Genomic DNA, 25,289 nt, shown 5'->3' with positions numbered 1-25,289 from the left:
ATGGCAGATGTGATTCAAGTGTTTCGGATCATGAAATGACCCATATATTTCCAGATTCATGGTGATAGGCTGGCAAATTGCTAGAATAAACCTATACATGGAGACTATAGAATGCCTGTGTCTCACCAGCTGTCCTTCTGAATGAAACTCAGAGTACAAATCAAATATAATTCCAGTCAACATTTATGGAGCTATGTATCAATTTCCCTGCCAATTATGTGCTGACCTACCTGGAAGTCTCTGCTTCACAGGTTTTTCCACTGTCCATGGTGCTGATTCTTGCTCCAACTTGAATATCACATCAGGCTTTGTCATGGAGTACCCTGTTAATGGAGAATGATGCAGATCTTTGGAAATCACCATTAGTCGTACCAACTACTACACTTTATAAACTCTTCTTTCATAAGCAAATTATACAGACATGTTCTGCTTAGGCATGACAGAATTTCACTCACCCAAGGACAGCAGATTGTTATAGGTCTCAAGCATCACCTCCCTATACAGGGTCCTCTGAGTATTGTCCATTGTCTGCCATTCTTCCTGGGTAAAGTCCACAGCCACATCTTCAAATGACACCAACACCTGTAACAGCACATCACCTCAGCTCTGGATCATTAAATAGAAACAATGACGGTGCATTCTTTGTATATTTTCTTTGCAACATCTATGGACACAGTTTAATTTACAATTCATACAGCATCATAGAATAACAGTTAAATGAAAGTATCTTGTGCTCTATTACTTTTGCAATTTTAGTAATACAACAGAATATTCCTTATTCTATTAAAGGTTCTTTGCTCTAAAGATTGTCATTCGAATGAACTGTTAAAAGGCATTGCTAGAATAGCTGTCCAAGTGGAAGATATCACTCTGTCTGTTATTGCCATTCTGATTTTCAAATAATTAAGATAAATAATCATATTGACACTGAGATAAAATATTAACTGAGCAGCTATAATACTAAGCTGAGTTTAATTCTTCTCTGTGTGTTCAATTTGCATCTTCTATGAATGCAGCTTAATTTACAACGTATATGGCAAATAAGGTAAAAACAAAATAAAACATTTTGTCCTATATTACGTTTGTAATTCTGAAGCTACAATTCCTTATTATCCTGTATCTGATTGTTTTCTATGAGCATAAAATGAGTTCATTGTACAATCTTTTGATACACATGAGCTAAATAACATGCTAGATTAGATAATTAAGATAAATGCTTAATATTACACAAGATAATGAGAAATTTTTGAGTAGTTTATTAATGATTTTCTCAAACATACTGAGATATTTAAAAATATTACAAAGCAATAATAAACTTCAATTTTCTTATTTCAAAGTGAAGTAATAAAATACTGAAAATATTTTAAAGCTGTACTTGCATGAATATTTCCTACAGCTTATATTGGAATTAAATCTAAATAATATATGATCATATATATCAATAATACATATCACATATGTACATACACAAAGTAAAAAATTATGGAATACATATGCATGTATTCATGTAAAATGTAATTCCAGTGTAAAAATATAAAATATATATAAAATGTAATTCCAGTGTGAAAATATATAAAACAATATATTAAAACCCTCTACTTGGTTTTTGATCTATTTTTTATGGAATAACATAATTATATGGAAGTTTTAATTTCTACATAGTAAACTTCAGCTTAGGAGGGAAACAAATGATAGTCTCATAACAACTATCTTCTTCTGACAAATAGTTGGTATCAGTCAGTCATAGCCTGCAAGCTGAACAAAAATTATACATATAACACAAATGCCATGCTGTAACAAGCATAATTCTTTTTTTTTTCTACGTTTTGGAAGCTCTTTAGCATTAAGCAGTTATCTGGGTTTTTCTTTTATTCCAGTTATTTATTTACTACTTTTAACATTAAAAGAGATCTAATGTAAGAAAAGCCACTGTTCCTGCTAGGACAGGAGGTGAACTGAGTAGGGCTGGCTCATGGACCCCCAGGTATGCGCAAACTCTGGAATTGGAAGGGTTCTGATGGAGGAGCCTGGGCAACTCCTGTGGCAGGACACAGTCCCTGCAGGTAAGCGCAAGAAGCATGATAGGAAACAGCCCAGTATAGGCCATGGAAAGTTTCCCACTGGCATACATTTGGCATGGGTCAGCGCCAGACCAGGCTGAATCCATTCATGTCATCCCCTGGCAAATCCCAACACCAGAACAGAGTGTGGGTCAAGCCAGGTTCAGTTGTGACAAAAATCAGTGCACAATGAGGAATGCCAAGGTGAGGTTGCCTGTACTGGATGTGACCACAGATCCCAACCAGCACACGTGAGAACCAGGCAGGGAGGGGGAAGAACCAGCAGGGGGAATATGGAGGAGTCCCCTTGCTGGACAGCTACTCCCACTGGAGAGTGTAAGCGGAGATGGGGGCAGACCAGACAAGGCAGGGCAACAACACCTGGGAGCCTCATGTGGACTAGATCAGGGAAAAGCCAGGCTGGGCTGATTATTTCTACTAGTGCAAACTACAATCACAGTGGGTGAGGGTTGTTTGTGTTTATCCGCAGCATCAGCTGGCAGAAGCTGGCACTGGGGGGCTAATTCTGTCAAGTCAAACCACAGAAGCACCCAAAGAGTGCATAAACGGGGATTGAGATCCGGAGGGAAATAGTGGGCTCCTCCCTCTTGAGTTACTGCTCTGATGGGAGGGCTTGAAAACTAAGATGCGGGCTGGATAGTTGAGCTGGCTAGATGGAACTAAGCTTTAATATTCATTGACAAGTATGAGAGCCAAATGGGATGTAGGACAGACTGGACTAGTCTGCTATACATACTGGCAAACCAGGGAAGAGGGCAGGCCTGGTGGGGGGTATTTTGGGTCCCACTAGTTGATGTGAGGGCCGAGTATGTGCTGGGCAGAACCAGGCTGGACTGCAACACCCATTGGTTCCATTGCAACTCGGGACCAAAAACAGAACCAACACAGCAATTGCAACCACCAGCTGATCATGGTGATGGACTGTTCCGGACCCTGTGCTTGCTAGAACAGACAAGAATCTGGTCTGGGAATACCTCAACGTTTCTGTGGGGATCTCCCCAATCGAACTGCTGGACTCAGAACCCTAGCCAAGAAAAGACAGAAGAAAAAAAAGTCAATCAACTACCTCAGCTATATTATGGCAATGAAATACTGGGCAAATGAAGACTCTATGATGGACTATGTCAATTAGAGGATTCTTCAACGACCTCATTGTGTTCGGAGTGGTGAAACTAGCAGCGCTTCATAACTGGAGAACTATTAAAACCACTTGAACAAGTATCTCATAGCATGCCCCACATCTGGGACGTGGGGTGTGTGGGAAATTAGGTGGGGCTTCTACCACAATATCCCCCTTTACCTCAGATACAAGAAGGAAACAATATGGACATAATAGTCTTACCCACTTCCCTATAGCCCCTGAACCTTTTTAAACCGTAATTAACTGTGTAAAGATTGTCAAAATACAATAAAATTAAAAAAACCCAATTAAAACAGAGCAATTGTAACTGATATATATCATTTAAACAGCATGATGCTTCTTTTCAATCTTCCCTTTTTCCCTGTTATTTATTTTGTATGTGATCACAGTTTTCTCGTTTTTTTCTACTCATCAATTTGTTATTCAGTGGAAATTCAAGTTTTTCTTTTAATTGTGTTGCATTATGTGACACAGTTTCATAGGCTCTGGGATTCCCCCAGCACCTCCCTGTAAAAACCACTACCTTGCTTAGGGTTTTTAACATAAAGTGGTGTTGGATTTTGTCGAAGGTTTTTTCTGCATCTATTGATACTATTTTATGACTTTTGTACTTCAGTTTTTGGATGTGGTGTATCACATTTGTGAATTTCCATATGTTGAAACATCCCTGCATTCCCAGGATGAATCCTACTTGGTCTGGATGAATGATCTATCTGATGCTTTTCTGAATTCTATTGGCTAGTGTTTTGTTGAGAATCTTAGCATCAACGTTCATCAGGAGATCAGTTTGTGGTTTTCCTTCTCTATTAATTCTCTATCTGGTTTTGGGATTAAAGTCATGTTCGCTTCAAACAATGAGTTTGGAAGGGTTGCTTTCTTTTCTATTTTTTTGAAGAGCTTGTAGAGGATTTGGGTTAGCTCTTTGCTGGGAGATCTTAATCAATGACTATATCTCTGCTTTGGTTATGGGTTTGTTCAGGTCTTCTGTTGCCTCTGAGGTAAGCCTTTGTAAGTGGTGGAAGTCTAGGAAACTTTCCATTTCCTGGTGGTTTTCTGATTTGTTAGAATACAGTTCCTTGCAGTAATTTCTAATTATTTTCTTAGTGGTTGCAGTGTCTGTTGTTATGTTGCCTTTTTCATCTTTGATGCTGCTAATTCTCACTTTCTCTTGTTTTTTTTTTTTTTTTTCTTTGTCACTCAGGCCAGTGGGGTGTCTATTTTATCAATCTTCTCAAGAAACCATCTTTTTGATTCATTGATTTTGTGTAGTTTTTTTATTTCTATTTGGTTTATCTCCTCCCTTGTTTTGATAATTTCTTGTTTCCTATTGTTTGTGGGGTTATTTCGCTGCTGCTTTTCCATTTCCTGGAGGTGTGTGCTTAATTCCAGTATTTGGTGTCTTTCTTGGGCCTTGACATGAGTACCAATTGCAATGAGCTTACCACATAACACTGCTTTAGTGGTGTCCCACAAGTTTTGGAATGTTGTCTCTAACTTTGCACTGGTTGCCATAGATTCTTTTATCTCATCTTTAATTTCTTTAATCCATGCTTTGTTTAATAGCATATTGTTTAACCTCCAAGAGTTTACATGTTTCCTGGGACATTTTGAATTCTTGATTTCCAATTTCATTCCATGGTGGTCCAAGAAGGTGCATGGTATGATTCCAGTATTTTTGAAGTTATTTATACTTGCTTTGTGTCCTATCATGTGGTCTATCCTGGAGAAAGGGCCATGCACTGCTGAAAAGAAATGTATAACCTGCAGTGCTAGAATGAAAGGTTCTATAAATGTGTACTAAGTCCAATTGTTCCACTGTTTGTGTGAGCTCTGTAGTTTCTCTGCTGAGCTTCTGTCTTGTTGATCTGTCTATTGGTGTTAATGGGTGTTCACATATCACATGATTATTGTATGTTCATCTGTATCTCCCTATAAGTCTATAAGTAATTGCTTCACATAGCTGAGTGCATCTGAATTTGGGGCATACATATTAAGGATGGTAATCACTTTCTGATGGATCATTCCTTTCAACAATAGCAAATGAACTTCTGTGTCCTTTTTGATGTTTGTCACATTGAAGTCTGTATCATCTGAAATCAGGACCACTACACCAACCTTTTTTTCTCATCCACTGGCGTGAAACATCTTTTTCTATCCCTTCAGTTTCAGTTTCTTAGCATATTTTCTGGTTAGATGTGTCTCCTGCAGTCAACAGATAATTGGGTCCCATTTGTTGATCCAATCTGTTAATCTATGTCTTTTGACTGATGGCTTTAGGCAATTTATGTTAAGAGTTGATCCTAGTGCCTGGTGGCGTGGCCTAGCAGCTAAAGTCCTCAACGTGAACGTGCTGGGATCTCATACGGGCGAAGGTTCTAATCCTGACTATTCCACTTCACAACTAGCTCCCTGCTTGTGGCCTGGGAAAGCAGTCGAGGACAGCACAATGCCATGGGACCCTGCTCCTGTGTGGGAAACCCAGAAGAGGTTCCTGGTTCCCAGCTTCGGATCGGCGTAGCAGTGGCCCGTTGTGGCTCACTTGGGGAGTGAATCATCAGATGGATGATCTTCCTCTCTGTCTCTCCTCCTCTCTGTAAATCTGACTTTGTAATAAAATAAATAAATCTCTTAAAAAAGAGTTGATCCTTAGAGACAGTGATTTTGTCCTGCCATGTGCATTGGAAAATGACAACCACTATGATATACCACTTTATATCCATTGCAATGTCCTTCATTAAAACAACCCAGGCAAGGATAGCTCAAGCTGCCTTCAAGCAGCCAGGCACTGTTCTGTCCTTCTACCAACCAGACAAAAGCAGCCAGTGGGACTAGAGTTCCTTTGGAGCACAAGCCAAGGCCAGGATGGATCAAGCTGCCTTTAAGCAACCAGACCATGCTGTTCCATTCACGTCAGACAAAGTTGGCCAGTGTGCTCTAGGATCCAGTTTGACACCTAGCCCAGGCCAGAATGGCACAGCTGCCTTTAAGTAGCCATGCTGGGCTATGCACCTCCCACCACCAGCCAAGAGATGACACTGGGTACAAGCTCACATTTCTGCTCTCAGCAAAGGCCAGGATGTCTGAAGCTGCCTTCAAGCAGCTAGGCTTGGTTGCTTGATTCCAGGAGTAGGAATTGTGGATTGTTCAGGAGAAGGGGTAAGAGGATGCTTGGGAGGCAGGACCACTGAAGTGGTATGCTGCAGCTGAAGAATGTCTTCTGAATGACAAAAGCCACGTTACCTGCAGGTAAATGAGGGGGCTAACACCTAGTGGTTTGGAAGCTATAACTGAGGAAATGTCTGGGTCAGATGAGTACACATGCCCACATGGGAGACCTGAACTGGGATGGTTAACATGGACTACCACCACCAACCAGTGCACACTTAAAGTAAGGCTGGGGGACATTCTGGCAGGGAAAGATTACACTACTACCAATGAGTTTCATAGAAGGGGCAGATAATGTTAAGCTGGGCCATGATACCAACAGGCATGCGTAAGAACTAGGTCTGGGTTCAGATCCTGTGGGGAATATGAGGGCTCAAGCTGTGGAACTGTAATTTCTGAAGGCTGGCTCAAGAGCTGAGAGTTGTAAAGAGCTGAGCTACACATGACCATGGAACCCTCTGACATTCATGAATACTGGGATTGGGAACAGGACACACTGGTCCAGGCTGCAGCAAAGAGCAGTCTGCTGCTCAAAACAACAAGCAAAGGAACCATGGTGGGGGTAGACCTAGTATGGGTTATAGGGTGTCACTTTGATTGGGATGCAGTTCCCAACGGGTGTACATGAGAGCTGAATGTGGGATGGGCATGGGTGAGCTCCACCACAGCATCCACTGGTTTGCATAAGAGATGGGACTGGAGACAAACTTATCCAGCAACTGCAACCACCAGTGTGCATAGGCTGATGTGGATGATAGACTGAGCTGACCCCATACTGGCAAGTACAAACACAAGTCTATGATCACCTTAGAGAGTTTCTTCAGGGATACTGACCACTGATCCAATGGACACAGATCTCCACAAATTTGGACAAATGTGGAATCTGTGCATTGTCTTTGGAGTTTGTGTGTCAGAACTGGGCCTCCTCATTTGCTGAATGAATATATTCAGATGCACATAGGGGATAGGACAGTCTGTTGGAGCCTGCAGATGAAGGAGGGTAGAAAAGATTGGACAACTACCCTAGGCAAGTGTGGAGAGTAAATATCTGGCTGAATGGAAACTCTAGTCGGAATGTCAACCAATCGACCTTGAAAGGATTTCTTATAGAAACCAATTGAACAGAACCCTCAGATCATGCTCCACAGTGGGGAATTGGAAAATAAGATGACCACTCCATATCCCACAGTTCCATTGTGGGGATTCTGGGAGTGGCATTTCTCCTTCTCCCCACCATCCCCCAAACACAGGAAGAACAAAATTTGGAAACAATGGTTTCATCCACTTTGCCCTAATTCTCGATCTTTCCTAGCTTAATCAGTATCCACATGTGCATGCATGCTACCTTCTCAACTGTGTAAACATGATAAAAATAAAATTTAAAAAAAAGAATAAGAAATGAATTATTGTGATTGAAGACACACATTCTGCAGCATATTTTTATGGCAACCAAAGCACACTCCTATTTGCAACTATACTTCCTATTGCCAATGAGATCCAGTGTTCCATACCAGTGCCTGATGACTACAGTTCACAATGATAAGGCACCGGGAATGGAGGACCGTGTGTGGTGTAAAATAAAACTAAAACAAAACAAAAAAATGTGGAAAGCCTCTGCACCTGGTTTACTCAGCTGATACTGTAAATATACTTAAATACAACACTATACACAGTTGATCAAAATTCACTGGATTTTTTTAAAATTCAGAATCATCCCTCACACTAAAATGATCTATTTAGAAGATATTAAACACCAACACCCCAGCTCTAGGCAGCTGCCTTGTTCGCATTGTACCTAGGTCAGTGTTACACAGGTGGGAGAAAAGTAGCTAAGAGCTGGTGGGCATCCTGGGCCTGGTTAATGCCAAATATGTATTAACAATACCAGTGTGTCAGTATAGTTGCATATTCTTTCTTTCTTTTTTTTTTTTGAAGGCTTCCCGGGGGGTCTCAGGATGGCCATGTCTCCATCCTGGAACAACCACACCTGCCACCACGTATGTACACGTGATGAGCGGCTGCCAGATTTGCCAGAACCCTGTTGGCTACCCTCTTTTGTGGTGAGTCCTGGGGCTCTGTGTAGCGGGTCTGGACCTTCCCACAACTCGCCATGTGGCTGGAGCGGGGGAGGAGCCAGGAGGGGCTAGACTGGGGCCTGAGGAATTCAACCTCCAGGCAGGCGGCTGCCTGGGGGACCTCAGGATAGCTGCACCTCAAGCCTGGAACACACACGCCTGCTACCACGTACGTACACGTGGTGAGCGGCTCCCGGGGGTGCAGCGGGCCATTTGGCACCAGGCACCTCCTGTTGGCCACCCAGCCGGGGAGTTCTGGAATTTTGGTTCTTTGATATGCTGCTTAAGTAGCTCCATGCTGAACCCACAGAGCTCTGGGGACATGTATCAGTCCGAAAGATTCTCAATGGCAGTAAATCTTCCTCTGAAGAACCTGTAATCACTTTATAATGCAGATTACCGAACACCAGTTCATTCAAGAGCCAAAATTCCGGGCTTGTCCAACAGGATGTCCCCATTGTCTAACAGGAGGAGGGATCAGCATAGGGGTCACAGTAGGCAGGACCATGACACTGACTGGCATTTGAGAACCATATCCGGAGATAGAATGTGTCGGGGATGTGTGGTCCAAACCCCATGGGAATTCTGACCCCATTGGATGGCTTAGGAGGGCCAGTGGAAACAAGGCAGGAGGCACAACAGGCTATAAGATGGGCTAAGCTGACCCAGAGCAACCACTGGCATGCTTAACACTGGCTGGGAACAGGCCTGGTGAGGGAGCAAGGGGGAGGTCCTGGTTGGGTGGAGTTTCCCACTTAAGGGGCGAAGGAGCTGGAAGGGGCTGAGTTCTGGTCGCGTCACAGTTGTACTCTCCCTTGGCACAAGTGTGGACTGGGGCTTGACGCACCATGCCAGGTGGGACCGCAGCACAGTTTGGTGCTCTGGAGGACCAGGGTAGATGTGGGACAGACTCAGCTAGGTTTCTTTTTCTTTTTTTTTTTTTTTTTTAATTTATTATTATTGGAAAGCCGGCGCCCATATGGGATCCCGGGGCTTTCAAGGCGAGGACTTTAGCTGCTAGGGCACGCCGCCGGGCCTACAGTAATTCATTTCTTATCATTCTTTTTTAAATTTTATTTTTATGTTTACACAGCTGAGAAGGGAGCATGCATGCACATGTGGATACAGATTAAGCTAGGTAAGATCGAGAATTAGGGGAAAGTGGATGAGACTATTGTTTCCAAATTTTCTCAGCTAAGTTTCAACCCCAACTAAGCCATATATGAGCTATATGTGGGTATGGTCGAGCCGTGGCTGGGCTGAAACTTCCAGCAGCAGGAACCAGAATGGATTGAAGAGCAGTTAAGAAAGGCCCCTGCTCCTGTTGGGGCAAGAGACGAAATGAGCGGTGCTGGCCCATGGACCTGCTGGTATGCACGAAACCTGACACCAGGAGGGGGTCTGATGGAGGAACCTGAACAGTTCCTCTGACAGCACACTGACCCTACAAATAAACACAGGAAGCATGAAGGTAAACAACCCAGAAGAGGCTATGGAAAGTGTCCCACATGCATACATATGGCTCGGGCTGGGGGCGGACCAGGCTGAGTCAACTTGCATCATCCACTGGCAGCTCCGAGCGCTGGAGCTGGGTGGGAGTCTGTCCAGGTTCAGTTGTGACAAAAATAGTACACAACACAAAATGTCAAGGTGAGGCTGCCTGTGCCAGCTAGGAACGCAGCACCCAACCAGCACACCTCCCACTGGTTTAGGTGAGAGCCGAGTGTGTGATGGGCAGAGCCAGGATGGACTGCAATACTCATTGGTTCTGGTGGAGGTCAGGGCTGAGAATAGAACCAACCTGCAGTTGCAAACACCAGCTGATTGGGATGATGGACTGTGGTGGGCACTGTGCTTGCTAGTACATGTAGGAACCTGGTCTGGGAACACCTCAAAGTTTCTTTGGGGATTCCCTCAATCAAAATGGAGGAATCAGAATATTAACCAAGAAAAGATGGAAGCTGGAGTAGATCAATCAATCACCCCAGCTATATGTTGGCAGCAAAATACTGTACAAGGGGAGACTCTATGATGGACTATGTCAATCAATGGACTCTGCACCAGGCTCATCATACCTGGATTGTTGCTGATGGTGTGCTGGAGCTTCTAATTGATCGGGATGATACTCTGCTGGCTCTGCCTTCAGACCAGAGAGGGCCTCCCTAAGAAGCCATTGAACTTGACTGGACAAGTGGGATGCTGGACTGTATGTAAGGTATATGCTTGCAATGAGGGAATCCCAACTGAACTTGAGCTCTGGTTATGCATCAAGATGGAGGAATCCACCATTGGGGGAGGGTTTGGGGAGGGGTACCTATGAAACTGTGTCACATAATACAATGTAATTAATGAATAAATTTTTAAAAATCTGTGGGAAAGATTTGGGGCTGTGTTAATGGAGCTGCCAGCAGCATGGCAGCTGCTGGGGTTACCTAACTCAGCTCGGACTCAATACCTGGAGCACTAGCAACAGCCATTGATGTCAAGTGCTGAGTGAATCCTGGAACTGTGGGCAGCCAGAGCACCAACCAGCACCAGGCTTTACCTGCTGGCTTCATCCAGAGGTGAGCTTTAGAGTCTTGGGGTGTGGCATTGTTACCTAAGGACATTCATGAATAAGACCACTGTACGTGTAGGTAAAAAATGAATCCTGAGGAATTCCCAGTGACAGGGCAACTGCACTTGCAGGAAAATGAGGGGACTGAGACATGGTGGTTTGGAGGGGAGAGACCAGAAGCACTGTATGGGTCAGACTGATACACCAGCCCATATGGGAGTCCTGAGTAGGGATTCTCAGTAAGGAATATTGCTGACCACCACATGCTAGTCCATGCAAAAGTTAGGGCTGGGGATCTGTCTGACAAGGCTAGATCCCACTTCCTTATGAATGTCAGAACAGGGATGGGTCACATTAGGCAGGGCAATGACATTAGTGCAAGGGAGAAACAGGTCCAGGGGTAGATTCTGTGGGGGATATGTGGGTCTAAACCTGTGGAAATGTAAGTCCCACCAGAGAGAATCAAGATGGCGGAAAAGGGCAACTACACATTTATACAGACGGAAAATCATTTAATCAGGATGAAGCAGAGAGGACATATTTCAGGAAATAGGTAAGGACAGAACAACAGCAGAGGGGTACCTGGAGACTGACCAACACAGGAAAGCAGCGGGCACAGCAGTTTGGTGTTGCAGAGACTGATACTCCAGCACGGCGATCTGAACTCCACAGCAGCCGGATTCCAACAGCAACCAGGTGGGAAGGGACTTTCACTGGGAGATTGGGTGGTGAACCCAAAGAACTGTCCATCCTGCTGGTCCGTTTGATTTGACCAGGAGCAGAGACAGAGCAGCAGATCTCAGACGGGTAATGCGAGAACAGAGTGGATTTCACAGCCCAGTCAGCCCCCTAGAGCTGAACTGGGTGCCATTTTGCGTAACGGGGAAACGGCAAGGGAAAGGGCTGAGCATGCGCTGAGCTGGGAGTGAGCTCATTTCTGTCTCGGTTAACTGCAACAACGGGTAAGCTGTGTCATAGAAACCACTGGCAAAAGCAAGGTCTATGGCTGGGAACAGGCCTAGCTGGGGAGCTAAGGGTATACTCCAACTAGGTTGTGGTTCCTACTGGTAAGAGTGAGGGCCAGAGTAGGGGCTGTTAAATGGTTTGGACATGGCTGCAGTCTCTTTTGGCACAAGTGTGAACTAGGTCTAATGTGTGCCAGACAGAGTTAGACTTCAGGACCCACTGGTGCTTATGAGAAGAAAGCTTATTTTTTTTTCCATCATCTTATACACTTTATTCTCATTCTCAATTTACCAGTTTTTACCTTTCCGTTGATTTTTCAGACTCTTTTTTATTTTTGTAATACATTATATTATTATTGTTATTATTTTATAGTACAGTTTCATATTCCCTTATCCCCTCCCCTGTTTCCTCCCCTCCCCCATTCCTCTATATCATTACTAACATATAGTTCTTCATACTCAGTCATATGTCCATCATTGCGGGCATAGACACGGGCAGAGAGTCCAGAATCCTATTGTCAAGATATAGTAAACAAGTTTCATTGTAAGTTCATCTTTGTCTGGAAGTAGAAACGCATACCACACTATATCCTCACATCTGAATGTTAGTCTCAATTTCGCAGCTACTGTACATCTCCTTAAATGAAAAGTCATGATTCAAAATCAACAATAGAAAGAAGACATTTACAATGCCATGAAGTTAAATGACATGTTACTAATATGACTGTTTCCATTACACAGCTGCTAAACATCCCCTTAAATGAAAAATTATGATACAAAATCAACAATAAAAGGAAAAATAGAAATTTACAATGCCTGAAGTTAAAGGACATGTTACTAAATATGACAGTCTCCATTACACAGCTACTATATATTCCCTTAAATGAAGAGCCACAAAACAAAATCAACATCTGGAAGAAAAAAGAAATTAACAACATGAAGAAGTTGAATAACATGCTATTAAATGACTAACATGTAGCTGAAGAAATGAAAATCAAGAACTTTCTTGAAGAAAATGATGCTACTTCATGATCTACGAGTCATTGAGTGATTTAATCAGAAGGAAGTGTTTTAAAGAGATGAAAACAACAGAAAACAACAAAACTCGTGATATAGTTTGCGCTGATCTTTGTTGAAGTGAGTCTCCTCCAGACAATAAGCAGATGAGTTTTGTTTTTTAATCCAGTGTACTAATCTATGACATTTGATTGAGCTTAAGCCATTTACATTCAGAGTTTAATATACATGGGTGTTACTTTGATCCTGTCATTTTAGGAATGGGTTGTTCATTGGTTTAGTCTTCTGTAGTCATTTTATTGGGATGTTCTTCACATTTGCCTTTGGTTTGGGTAGGTGCTATTCCTCTTTTCTGTCAAGAGAACCTCTTGAAGTATCATTTGTAGGGCAGGTTTGGAAGAGGCAAATTCTTTTAGCTTTTCTTTACTGTGGAAGAATTTGATTTCATTTTCAAAGACAAAAGAAAGCTTTGCTGTATATGTTATCCTAGGCTGACAATTTTTTTCTTTTAGAATCTGGAATACATTACTCCATTCTCTTCTTGCCCATAGAGTTTAATGTGAGAGATCTCCTGTGAGCTTAATTGGCATTCCTTTATATGTCAATTGACTTTTTCACGTGCACATTTAAGGATTTTTTCCTTACGTTCAATTGAAGAGAGTTTGATGATCATATGTCGTGGTGAAGATCACTTTTGATCAAGCCTATTGGGAGTTCTGTGCCCCTCCTGGAACTTGTTTCCCAATTATTTCTCCAGATTAGGGAAACTTTCCTTTATTATTGCATTAAATACATTTGCAAACTCAGCTTCTTTTTCTGCACCTTCTGGGACTCCCATCACTCTTATATTTGGCCTCTTAACAATGTCTTTCAATTCTTTTTTTTTTTAAAGATTTATTTTATTTTTATTACAAAGTCAGATATACAGAGAGGAGAGATAGAGAGGAAGTGGAGCTGCCGGGACTAGAACCGGCGACCATATGGGATCCTGGAATGTTCAAGGCGAGGACCCTAGCCACTAGGCCACACCGCCAGGCCCGTGTCTTTCAATTCTTGAATACTTTTTTTGGCCTGATCCAGCTCTGCTTCCAGCTTTTTGTTTGCTTCCCCCTGATGACAGGAAATACCGTCCAATTCTGAGATTCTTTCTTCTGCTGTCTTCATTCTATTATGGATACTCTCCTCTGTACTCTTAATTTGCTCTACTGTGTTCTTAATTTCTGATATACCAGCCTTGATTTGCTTTATTGCTTCCTTAAATTCTTTGAACTCTTGCATGAGCTTCTCATTGTTGATCAGAATCTTTAAAATGAGTCTTATGGATTCTGTGTGCCCCATTTTCTCGATGTCTTCCTCACTTAACTCTGAGGTTGGCATAAGGTTTTGCTCCTTTGCAGGGGAGTCTTCAGTAATATTCATTGTGCCTTTGTCTCTTCTTTTGCTCTTGTTCATTGTACTTCTGGTTAGCAGAGTCTTGAATTCCTTGGGGCAGGTTTCTAAGCTTTGTCACCCACAGGTCCACAATGCGATTTTACTTAATGCGGTTGGCACACAACTTTTTCCTTGCAGCCACTTGTGTCACAACCTCCAGCAAGTTCCAGGTCTGGGTTCTTATGTCAGATTTCCACCGTGGTCTCCACAGCCCCAGCTCTTGTCTCACCACTTTCCACCTCCTATGATACCGTGCTGAGGCTGCATTGTTGTCTCTGTAGCCTTTCTCCCGCTTCCGGTTGGAGCAGGTCCCAGGATTAGAGAGACTCCAGGTGTCCTATATAATTAGGTTGTTGTTGGTGCTGATCTTGTCAGAACCGGTTGGACTTTAGGTTTGGGTGCCACATGGACCTATTTTGACCACTACGCTGCCAGAGTCAGTATTAATTTCCTGTGCCGAGAACAAGGATGGACTAGGCTACATCTCTCCCTGCTGAGTTATGTATGAGCTGTGTCTGGATGTGGACCATCCTGGGCTGGGCTGTAATATCCAACAATAAAAACAGAATGGGTTGAAGGAAAATCAGGAAAGGCCACTGTTCCTGCTAAGACAGGAGATGGACAAAGTAGGGCTGGACCATGGACCCACTGATCTGGCATTGGGAGGAACTTGTGCAATTCCTCTGTTGGGACACAGTCCCTGCAGGTGAGAGCAAGAATCACAAGAGGGAACAGCCTAGACCAGGCCAGGTTATGGTACCCAAGGGCATACCTTTGGCTCAGGTCTGGAGCAAACCAGGCTAGGCAGTTCATATCACCCACTGGCAAATCTGAGAACCAGAATGGTATGTGGATCATGCCGAACTGGGCCACAACACCACACAATTCACATTAGGGGTGGGATGGCGGTTGGTTGGACTGGCTAGGCATAGCTCCCACATATGCAAGCTTGAACTGGGGGCAAGCTGGGTTGGGTCATGCTGTAGCACTCAATGGCAAATGCCAAGGTGAGCTATGCTATGCCAGATTGAGCCACAGGACATAACCGTTACTTGTGAGACCCATGGGAAAGCAGGCAAACCCAGCAGGAGGGCTGCAGGGATAATCCCTGCTGAGCCACTACTCCCAGTTGTGAATGTGAGAGCTGGTATTTGGGCAGATCAGTCCAGGCAGGGCTATAACATCTGTTGGCCTGCATGTTTAGTGGAACAGGGAAAATCCAAGGTGGGCAGACTGTACCTACTGGTGTGTGCATAAACCAGAGGGGATGAGGGTTGGGTTGGATGGGCTTTGCCATAGCATCACCTAGCCAAAGATGGCACTGGCAGAGGGGGTGGGGCAAATTCTTCCAAGCTAAACTGCAGAAACTCCTGGAGAGTGCAAGATCCAGGAATGGGAGAGAGCCCATGAGGGAAACAGTGAGCACCTCTCTGATAGACTGTAACACTCATTGGTATGTATAGAAGAGAGGGCTGGAGACAGATCTGATCAAGCAGTATCAACCACCAACATGTGCTTAAGCTGATTGGGGTGGTGGAATGTGCTGGACCCTCTCTTGGCATGCACACACAAGAATCAGGTCTTCGCATCAGATCAAGTTTCTTTGGGGATCACCCCAACTGAATCACTGGATTCAGAACTCCAACCATGGAGAGAACTGCACATTCCATGGACTGACCATGGAGGGTATTTGTTAGAGCCAGGCCTCCTCAGTGGCTTCAATGTAGCAGTAAACAGCATATTCAGGTGCACATGGAGGATATGCCAATGCATTGGAGCATGCAGAGGACACACTTGTTGCCATAACAGAGCATGAAAAACAGAACAAACCAATCAACTACCTCAGACAAGTGTTGGAGGTGAATACGTGGGCAAGCAGAGACTCTAAGATGAATCGTATCAACCAGTGGATTCTGGCAGATTTCAGTGTGCTTGGAATTGCGAGACCAGCAGCAATTCAGAACTGTTGAACTATCAAAACCTCAGGAGCACGACTCTCAGAGCATGCCCCACATCAGGGATTGTGGAATGGTTGGGAGACTGGATGTGGCTTCTCCCTTTATCACCTCCCTTCCTCCAGATACAGGGAGGAAAAAAAAAAGAAAATGTGGAAATGGTGATCTAACCTAACTTCCTGTAGCCTTGACCAACCACCCTAAACAACAATGTAGAAATCACCAAAAATAAAAATAATATAAAAAAGAAGAAATTAAACAGTCCCCTATCTACAGAGTATAAAGTATAGTGTTTTATTTTAATTCCTAAAAACAAGAACAATTTACTTACTTAAAAGTGAGAATTACAAAGCCACAGTCAAAGCCAGCCAGCCAGATCTTTCTGCTACTTGTTTACTCTCCATGTGGCCACAAGAGGCAGCAAGGTCCAGGACAAAACCAGGAGCCTCAGCTCCATTCTGATCCTCCACAGGGGTGCAGGTGTCCAAGGAACTGACCCATTTTCTGCTCTCTCCCAAGCACATTAGCAGGGAAGTAGATCAGAAAGTGAACATCAGGGACTTAACTGGTCCTTATATGGAATGCTGGCATTGCATGCAGCAGTGTAACATGTTATCCAAGAACATGTCACAAGGATAGCTTCAATAAATCTGGTAATCAAAAGTTGGGTTACTTTTCCCACTGAACCTTCTATTCATCCCATACCTGATATTCAAAGTTATTTGGCATTTTGTATAATGTAAATACCACTGCTGGAAAACTAACCTTGAAGCTAGATGGAAAAATACTTACACTGCTTTTACAATGTCACTATTCACTTGACAGGATGAATGACAGAAAAACAGATGTTTTGTGCAATATTTTTCAGAATGCATTTACTAGCTGTGGCTTTGTCAGACTGACTCCAGGTCTCCCTCTTGTATCTCACATGTGGGTGGGACATATGCAAGTCCTTATACCACCACTAGATGCTTCTCAGATGCATTAGTAGGAGGCTGCATTGAAAGGGTGGAGTAGCCAGGACTAGAATGAGGTGAACTGTAATTACATGCATTCACCCCACCACACTGACACACCCTTATACTGTTTTATTCATTTTAATACTGCTGTCAACTTAATGTAAATATATCTCAGACAGGGCAAATTGCAGTCATCTAGCGGCTTATGTCCTCACGTTGAAGTTGCCAGGATTCCATATGGGCACCAGTTCTGAGCCCAGCAGTTCCACTTCCCATCCAGCTCCCTGCTTGTGGCCTGGGAAAGCAGTGGAGGACAGTCCAAAGCCTTGGGACCCTGCACCCATGTGGGAAACCCAGAAGAATATTTGGGCTCCTGGCTTCATTTTGCAAGCACGGGCCATTTCAGTCACTTGGGGAGTGAATCACTGGACAAAAGATCTTCCTCTCTGATTTTCTTACTCTCTGTATATCTGACTATGCAATAAAAATAAATCTATTTTTAAAAATAAGTTTTTGAAAATGTAGATACATATAAAACAGAAAACCTGGAGAGGAAGTGTCAATCAGCCTTGACAGTTCCAATCTTTAGTTATCATAATTTTACCTTCGTTCTTTTACATTTTTTTTTCATTTTTGCTTAAAAACTATCATCATATACCTCAAATACAAGGTAAAGCCAGCTGAGAAGTAAATAAACAACTTACTGAAGGTGTGTTGGTGTTCTCCAGCCTGGGAAGCATGTAGCAGGCTGCAGGGCTACACCTGCAAGAGAAGGTGGAGACAGGGAGTTATGCATTGGTCTTGATTGTTCCTAGCCTCTTCAGTGGTTCCCACTGTGCTAAGCAACGTCAACTTGGAGGCAGACACAGTGGCTGGAAAATAAAAGCCGTCAGCTTCCCTGGGCAAGAATAGTGCCTTACAAATGCCAAGATAGCATCTTTGAAACAGTAACGATAATTCAAAAAATCGGCAGTGATTAAAGTCAAGTAATTGTTAGGTCAATGAAACGATTATTATTTATTTAAAAATAATATTACTGGGACTGGCACTGTAGCCTAGTGACTAAATTCCTCACCTTGCACATGCAGGGATCCCATATGGATGCTGGTGTATATCCTGGCTACTATATTTCCCATCAAGCACCCGGCTTGTCACTTGTGAAAGAAGTCAAGGACAGAACAATACCTTGTGAGACTGCACCCGTTGGGGAGACTCACAAGAACCTCCTGGCTCCTGGCTTCATTTTGGCTCAGTTCTGGCCACTGTGGTGACCTGGGGAGTGAGGCAGCAGATGGAAGATCTTTCTGTCTCTGCTACTGTAAATCTGACTTTCCAATGAAAAGTTTTATCAAGCACACTAATATTCCCTTTCCCCAAAAACTCTAGAGCTGAAACAATCACTGTAATTTATGTCACTGATGTGTGACCATCCCTTATGGTTACATTTATATTCAAATGCAAAATACCCATACAGGAAAATCACATCTAATGTGGATTTGAGTTTGACATAGTAAAATAAACTTGGAGATTCTGAAATGATTTATTGCATCCTTTTATGTGTTAAAAAACACCTAAGAGCTCTGGGCCTGGAGGTTTAAACTTCCAGCAGCCAGGAGGCTGTTGGTGGGCTCCAGGATGGGGTGTCCTGCTCGGATCCTGACTCCAGCCACCATGTGCAAGTGGTGAGCTGTCCCCGGGCCTGCCTGGGTTCGGGGCTGCTTCCTTCGGGATGAGTACACCAAGGGAGGAGGTCTCCGTGACTGGATAGGTCCAGGGCCAACCTACCCCCTCGCATTGGGTGGTGAATGGGATTGGGGAGGGGCGCAACTTTGGGCCTGGAGGTTTAAACTTCCAGCAGCTGGGAGGCTATTGGTGGGCTCCGGGATGGGGTGCCCTGCCCAGATCCCAAATCCAGCCACCATGTGCAGTTGGTGAACTGTGCCCTGGTGACCAGGGCACCATTTGGTGCTGTTATCAGAACCTCTGCTTAGGTAGCTCCAGGTTGATCCCACTGTGCTTCTGGGATCTGAGTCAAACCTAAAGATTCCCAATGGCAATAACTCTTCCTTTGAAGAACTTGTAATCACTTAACAATACTGGTTGGTGAACACCAGTTCATGAAAAAGCTAAGGCTTGGGGCTTGTCCAGCAGGATATCCTTTGACCTGACATGATGATGGATCAGGAGACTGGTCACATTAGGCAGGGCCATAACATTAACTAGCACTCGAGAACCATAGCTGGAGGTAGATTCTGTACAGGATGTGTGGGTCACACCCTGTGGAAATTCTAGCCCCACTGGTAAGCCCAAGAGTTTGGGTAGTTTTGGACTAAGCTGGGTGTGACGAAGGAGCCTGCCATCAATCACAGGTAAAGGAACCCGCAACAGTCAGGACTTGTCAAGGCAGCAGCACCCGAATGTGCATCCTGAATAGGGTGTGGGGTGGGCTGGGCTGCAACATTCACCAGCTCATATAAGGCCAAATGGAAGGCCAGACTGCGCCGGACACTGGAATAAAACCCATTGGCATGTATGAGAACTGGGTCTGGGAGTGGATTAAGTGGAGAAACTTGGGAAACTCCCTTGGCGAGTCATAGCTCCCACTGATGAACATGTAGTACAGACCTGGAGGTTGGACAAGCTGGACAAAGTAGCTCCAACAGTTGGCTAATGTGTCAATTGGTAATGGAACGGGGTGTACTGGGCAGGACTGAGCAAACCTTAGCCTACAAGTGAAACTAGAAGCCACGATGGAACACAGGTCATGCCGAGCTAGGATCTTGTACCTTCTGGTCTACGTGAGTTAAGGACGCTAAGCCGCAGTGTCTAAGGCAGGGGCCAGGACAAGTGAGGGACTGTGCCAAGCTGAGTCAGAGCAAACACTGGCAGGTGCGTGATCTACAGCCGTGAACAGGCCCTGCTGGGGAGCTAAGGGGAGACCCTAACTGGGCTGAGGTTCCTACCAAGGGGTGCATGTGCTGGAATGGGGGCTATGTTCTAACTAGGAAACAATTGTAGTCTCCCGTGGCACTAGTGTGGACTGGGACAGGATGCACCAGGCCAGGTCAGACCCCAACATTGTCTGGTGTCCTGGAGAACCAGGGTAGATGTGGGACTGACTAGGCTGGGTCTCAACTCCCTTCTGAGCCATGTGTGAGCTGTATGTGGGTATGGACAATCCATGGCTGGGCTAAAACATCCAACAAGAACCAGAATGGGTTGAAGGATAGCCAAGAAAAGCCACTGTTCCTGCTAGGACAGGAGGTGAACTGAGTAGGGCTGGCTCATGGACCCCCTGGTATGAGCAAAATCTGGCATTGGGAGGGGTTCTGATGGAGGAGCCTGGGCAACTCCTATCGCAGGACACAGTCCCTGCAGGTAAGCGCAAGAAGCATGATAGGAAACAGCCCAGAACAAGCTATGGAAAGTTTACCACTGGCATACATTTGGCATGGGTCGGGGGCAGACCAGGCTGAATCAGTTCATGTCATCCACAGGCAAACCCGAACACCAGAACAGAGTGTGGGTTGATCCAGGTTTGGTTGCGCCAAATACCAGTGCACAATGAGGAATGCCAGGGTGAGGTTGCCTGTACTGGATGTGATTGCAGCACCCAACCAACATGCGTGAGAACCAGGAAGGGAGTGGCAGAGCCAGTGGGGGGGGGGGTTTAAAGGGCTGGTCCCCTCACCAGACAGGTACCCCCACTGGAGAGTGCGGGTTGGGATGTGGACAGAATAGGCTAGGCAGGGCTACAACACCTGTGCACCTCATTTGGACTAAATCAGGGAAAAGTCAGGCTGGGCTGACTGTTCCTACTGGTGCAAGCATAAATCAGAGTGGGTGAGAGTTGTTTGGGCTTAGCCACAGCATCAGCTGGCAGAAGCTGGCACTGGGGGGCTAATTCTGTCAAGTCAAACAACAGAACCACCTGTAGAGTGCATAATCCAGAAGTGAGAGAGACCCGGGAGAGAAATAGTGGGTTCCTCCCTCTTGGGTCACTACTCCCACTGCAGAGCACGAAAACTAGGACGGGGCTGGGGTGGCTAGACAGAGAGGCACTCAACAACATCTGTGAGGGCTGGATAGTTGACTTAGTTAGATAGAACTAAGTTTTAACACCCATTGACAAGTACAGGAACCAAATGGGATGTGGGGCAGACTGGACTAGTCTGCTATACATACTAGCAAACCAGGGTAGGGGGTGGGCCTGGTGGGGGTTATTGTGGGTCGCTCCAACTAGGCTGCATTGGTTGATGTGAGGGCCGAGTATGTGCTGGGCAGAACCAGGCTGGACTGCAACACCCATTGGTTCCAGTGCAACTCGGGACCAAAAACAGAACCAACCCAGCAATTGCAACCACCAGCTGATCATGGTGATGGACTGTGCTGGGCCCTGTGCTTGCTAGAACATACAAGAATCTGGTCTGGGAATACCTCAACGTTTCTTTGAGGATCTCCCCAATTGAACTGTTGGACTCAGAACCCTAGCCAAGAAAAAACAGAAGACAGAACAGGTCAATCAACCACCTCAGCTCTATGTTGGCAGTGAAATACTGGCAAAGAAGACTCCATGATGGACTATGCCAATCAGTGGATTCTTCAACAACCTCACCAAGCTGGGAGTGGCAAAACTGGCAGCAATTCATAACTGGTGAACTATTAAAAACACTTGAGCAAGTATCTCAGAGTATGCCCCACATCCGGGACTTGGGGTGGGTGGGAAACTGGGTGGGGCTTCTCCCTCAATATCCCCCTATAGTTAAGATACATGAAGGAAACAAAATGGACATAATAGTGTTACCCATTTCCCTATAGCCCCTGAACCTTTTTAAACCGTAATTAACTGTGTAAAGATTGTCAACAATACAATAAAAAATAAACAAATAGAAAGAAAAGAAAAAAAAAACACTTGAGCAAGTATCTCAGAGTATGCCCAACATCCGGGACTTGGGGTGGGTGGGAAACTGGGTGGGGCTTCTCCCTCAATATCCTCCTTCACCTCACATACAAGAAGGAAACAATATGGACATAATAGTGTTACCCACTTCCCTATAGCCCCTGAACTTTTTTACCTTAATCAACTATGTCAAGATTGTCAACAATATAATAAAAGTAAATTAAAAAAAAAAAAAACAAACACCTAAGAACTCACCAGAAAATTTACAAATTGAACTCATTATTTTTCAATTATGAACATCACCACCACCAATTTTTAGCTATTTTTACCTTCTAAAACCTATTGGAGTTGATCACAGTGGTGAAGTTTCTGCTTGGAACCAACAAATGCGAGAGTGCCTGGTTTGAATGCAAGCACCATGCCTGATTCCATTATACCTGCGTGCATAAATCCACCACGGGGGTCCGGTGGTGGCATGGCCTAGGGGCTAAAGTCCTCGCCTTGAACATGCTGGGATCCCACATGGGCACCGGTTCTAATCCAAGTAGCTCCGCTTCCCATCCAGCTCCCTGCTTGTGGCCTGGGAGAGCAGTCGAGGACGGCCCAAGACTTTGGGACCCTGCAGCCACGTGGGAGACCCAGAAGAGGTTCCAGGTTCCCAGCTTTGGATTGACACAGCACCAGCCGTTGCAGCTCACTTGGGGAGTGAATCATCGGATGGGAAGATCTTCCTCTCTGTCTCTCCTCTCTGTATATCTGACTTTGTAATAAAATAAATCTTTAAAAAAAATGGCATGGATGTTTGGTGCAGCTTTTCACACACAATTTTGAGTACCACATGCTTCTTCCCACTAATTCTAAATACAGCATCACATTATATGAAGGAAAATCTCATAGAAGAACAAAGGAAAATACACACCGACTGACAGTAATGAGCATTAGTTAATACAACAATGTAACTACTCATTCAGTGGTAACTGCTACTTAGCAATGTTCTTAGAGATCTCAGTTAACACTTCATGAAGAAGATAAAGTCAAATCAAATCCTACAGAAACACAAAATAATGTACATGGAGGAAATGTTAGACTGCAAACATTCTACCCTATCCAACTTCATACACCATCAGAATTTATCCCCACTCTGTTGACATAACATTGTCCTACATTCAAAACAATTGCAATGAATTTGAACATGAGAAATGAAAAGCAACAGAGGTACTGTCATCATATCAAAAAATGAAGCAAAGGCCAGCATTGTGGTATAATGTGTAAAGCTGCCAACTGCAACACCTGCATCCCATATGGAATCACCTGTTCCACTTCCAGCCCAGCTCTCTGTTCATCTCCTGGGAAAAGCAGTGGAAGATCATCCAAGTGCCTGGGCCCTGATCACCCACATGCAAGCCCTGGAGGAAGCTGCAGGCCCCTGGACTGGTCTCAGCTTGGTGCAGCACTGGTCATTTTAGCCACCTGTGTAGTGAAAAAGTGGGTAGAAGATCTCTGTGTCTTTTTTTTTTTTAACATTTATTTATTTTTATTGAAAAGACAGATATATAGAGAGAGTAGGACAGACAGAAATATCTGCTGTCCGCTGATTCACTGCAAGTGGCTGCAACTGCCGGCACTGTGCCAATCAGAAGTTAGGAGCCAGGGGCTCTTCTGGGTCTCCCATGGGAGAGCAGGGTCCCAAGGCCTTGGGCTGACCATAACTACTTTCCCAGGCCACAGGCACGGAGCTGGATGGGAAGCAGGGCTGAAAGGATTAGAAGCGGCGCCCATATGGGATCCCAGGTCGCTCAAGGCGAGGCCTTTAGCCAGTAGGTCAAGGGGCCTGGGCCTTTCTCTTACTTGAACTCTCACTTGAACATAAACAAATAAAAGATTAAAACAAGAAAGAAAGAAAAGAAATAAAGACTTTTTAAAGATCTATTTACCATATCACTTAAAAATATCAGTTTAAGAAATCACAAACATCAATTAGCAGAGGGTACTCAGATTTAGTCACCTTTGGGGATGGAGGATCAAAGAGACCGAGACTTAAACTGACAAAGGATTTTTTCAAAGAGCTTGTCTACAAGCTCGCTGTGCCACTCCAGGCCTCTGCCAAGCACAACGCCAGCACCACATGCTGCCCCTCAACCTTGCAGCAAAACTCGGAGGAAAACAAGGCTGTTTGTTCTAACTGCTGGAGTCTGTGCTGCTCTGGTGTCAGCAACAAGAAAACTGCCCCAGACCCTTAGGAGGAGCTTCACTGAGGACTGAGCTGGGGGCTCGAGACGCTGTGGCTCAAATCAGGAAAATAAGGGCAAAATAAAAAATAAATCCTGCCCAACATGAAGGTCGCACTGTCCCAGGCACTCTCCCCTCCTCACTGCACAATGGGTTCAACTGGGAGCCCTAGTGTTCAAGGTCAGTGCTGCAGAGTGAGGACCCCAAGGGCCCCCTCCTGGCCCCCGCCCGCCCGCCCGCCCCGGGGCCTCAGGAGATGCTCTCACACACTCACCCTTCCCAGCTTCTCACGAGTCGGGGGTCCTGCAGAGGCTCCTGCGGGGAGGGAGCTCACAGGGACGCACTGGCTCAGCCACCTGCACAACCAGCAACGTGGCTATGGCGGCGCCCACAACAACCTCCCGCCTTCTGCCACAGGGCTTCCTGTGCGAGTCTGATTGGACAGACCTTGACTACGCATGATGTCACAATGTACAGCCAAGCAAAATCACAAAGGGCACTCAGGTAGGATTCTGGAGGAGGTGGAGTAAAAGGGACGGAGGGATGGGCTTCACCTCAGCCTGGAAGCGGCTTCCTCTCTTGCAGCTTGAGCCTTCCAACAGCAGGGGCCGCTGTCGCCTCTGACATCAGTCCACCTCCTGGCCTCTCCTTCCCTCTCTGGAAACCCAGAAACAGATGGCAGGTGTCTCAGATGCACCTCACTGAATGTTCAAGAGATTCTGGGACTTTTTTTCTTTGCATTTGCTTTTTTCCCATTAGTTCATTCGAACTTTTAAAATGCCCAACTGAACTATGCTTGAAAATACATAAATTA

The 25,289-nt window shown here is 44.8% G+C and overlaps 1 long non-coding RNA gene across 1 annotated transcript; it reads right to left on the bottom strand.

Moving 5' to 3' along the window:
* Window positions 1–230: 230 nt before the first annotated feature.
* LOC131483123 (uncharacterized) lies at window positions 231–24,834 on the bottom strand. The gene is made up of 4 exons (XR_009247534.1): window positions 24,750–24,834; window positions 18,051–18,108; window positions 456–582; window positions 231–323 (listed from the first exon to the last, which is right to left on the bottom strand). It is a non-coding gene; the product is annotated as an uncharacterized LOC131483123 (long non-coding RNA).
* Window positions 24,835–25,289: the final 455 nt, after the last annotated feature.

The sequence above is a fragment of the Ochotona princeps genome, chromosome 23 (assembly GCF_030435755.1).
Source record: "Ochotona princeps isolate mOchPri1 chromosome 23, mOchPri1.hap1, whole genome shotgun sequence".
Lineage (NCBI taxonomy): Eukaryota > Metazoa > Chordata > Mammalia > Lagomorpha > Ochotonidae > Ochotona > Ochotona princeps.
The sequence above is the reverse complement of the archived record's forward strand: the minus strand, read 5'-3'. Positions and strand labels throughout refer to the sequence as shown.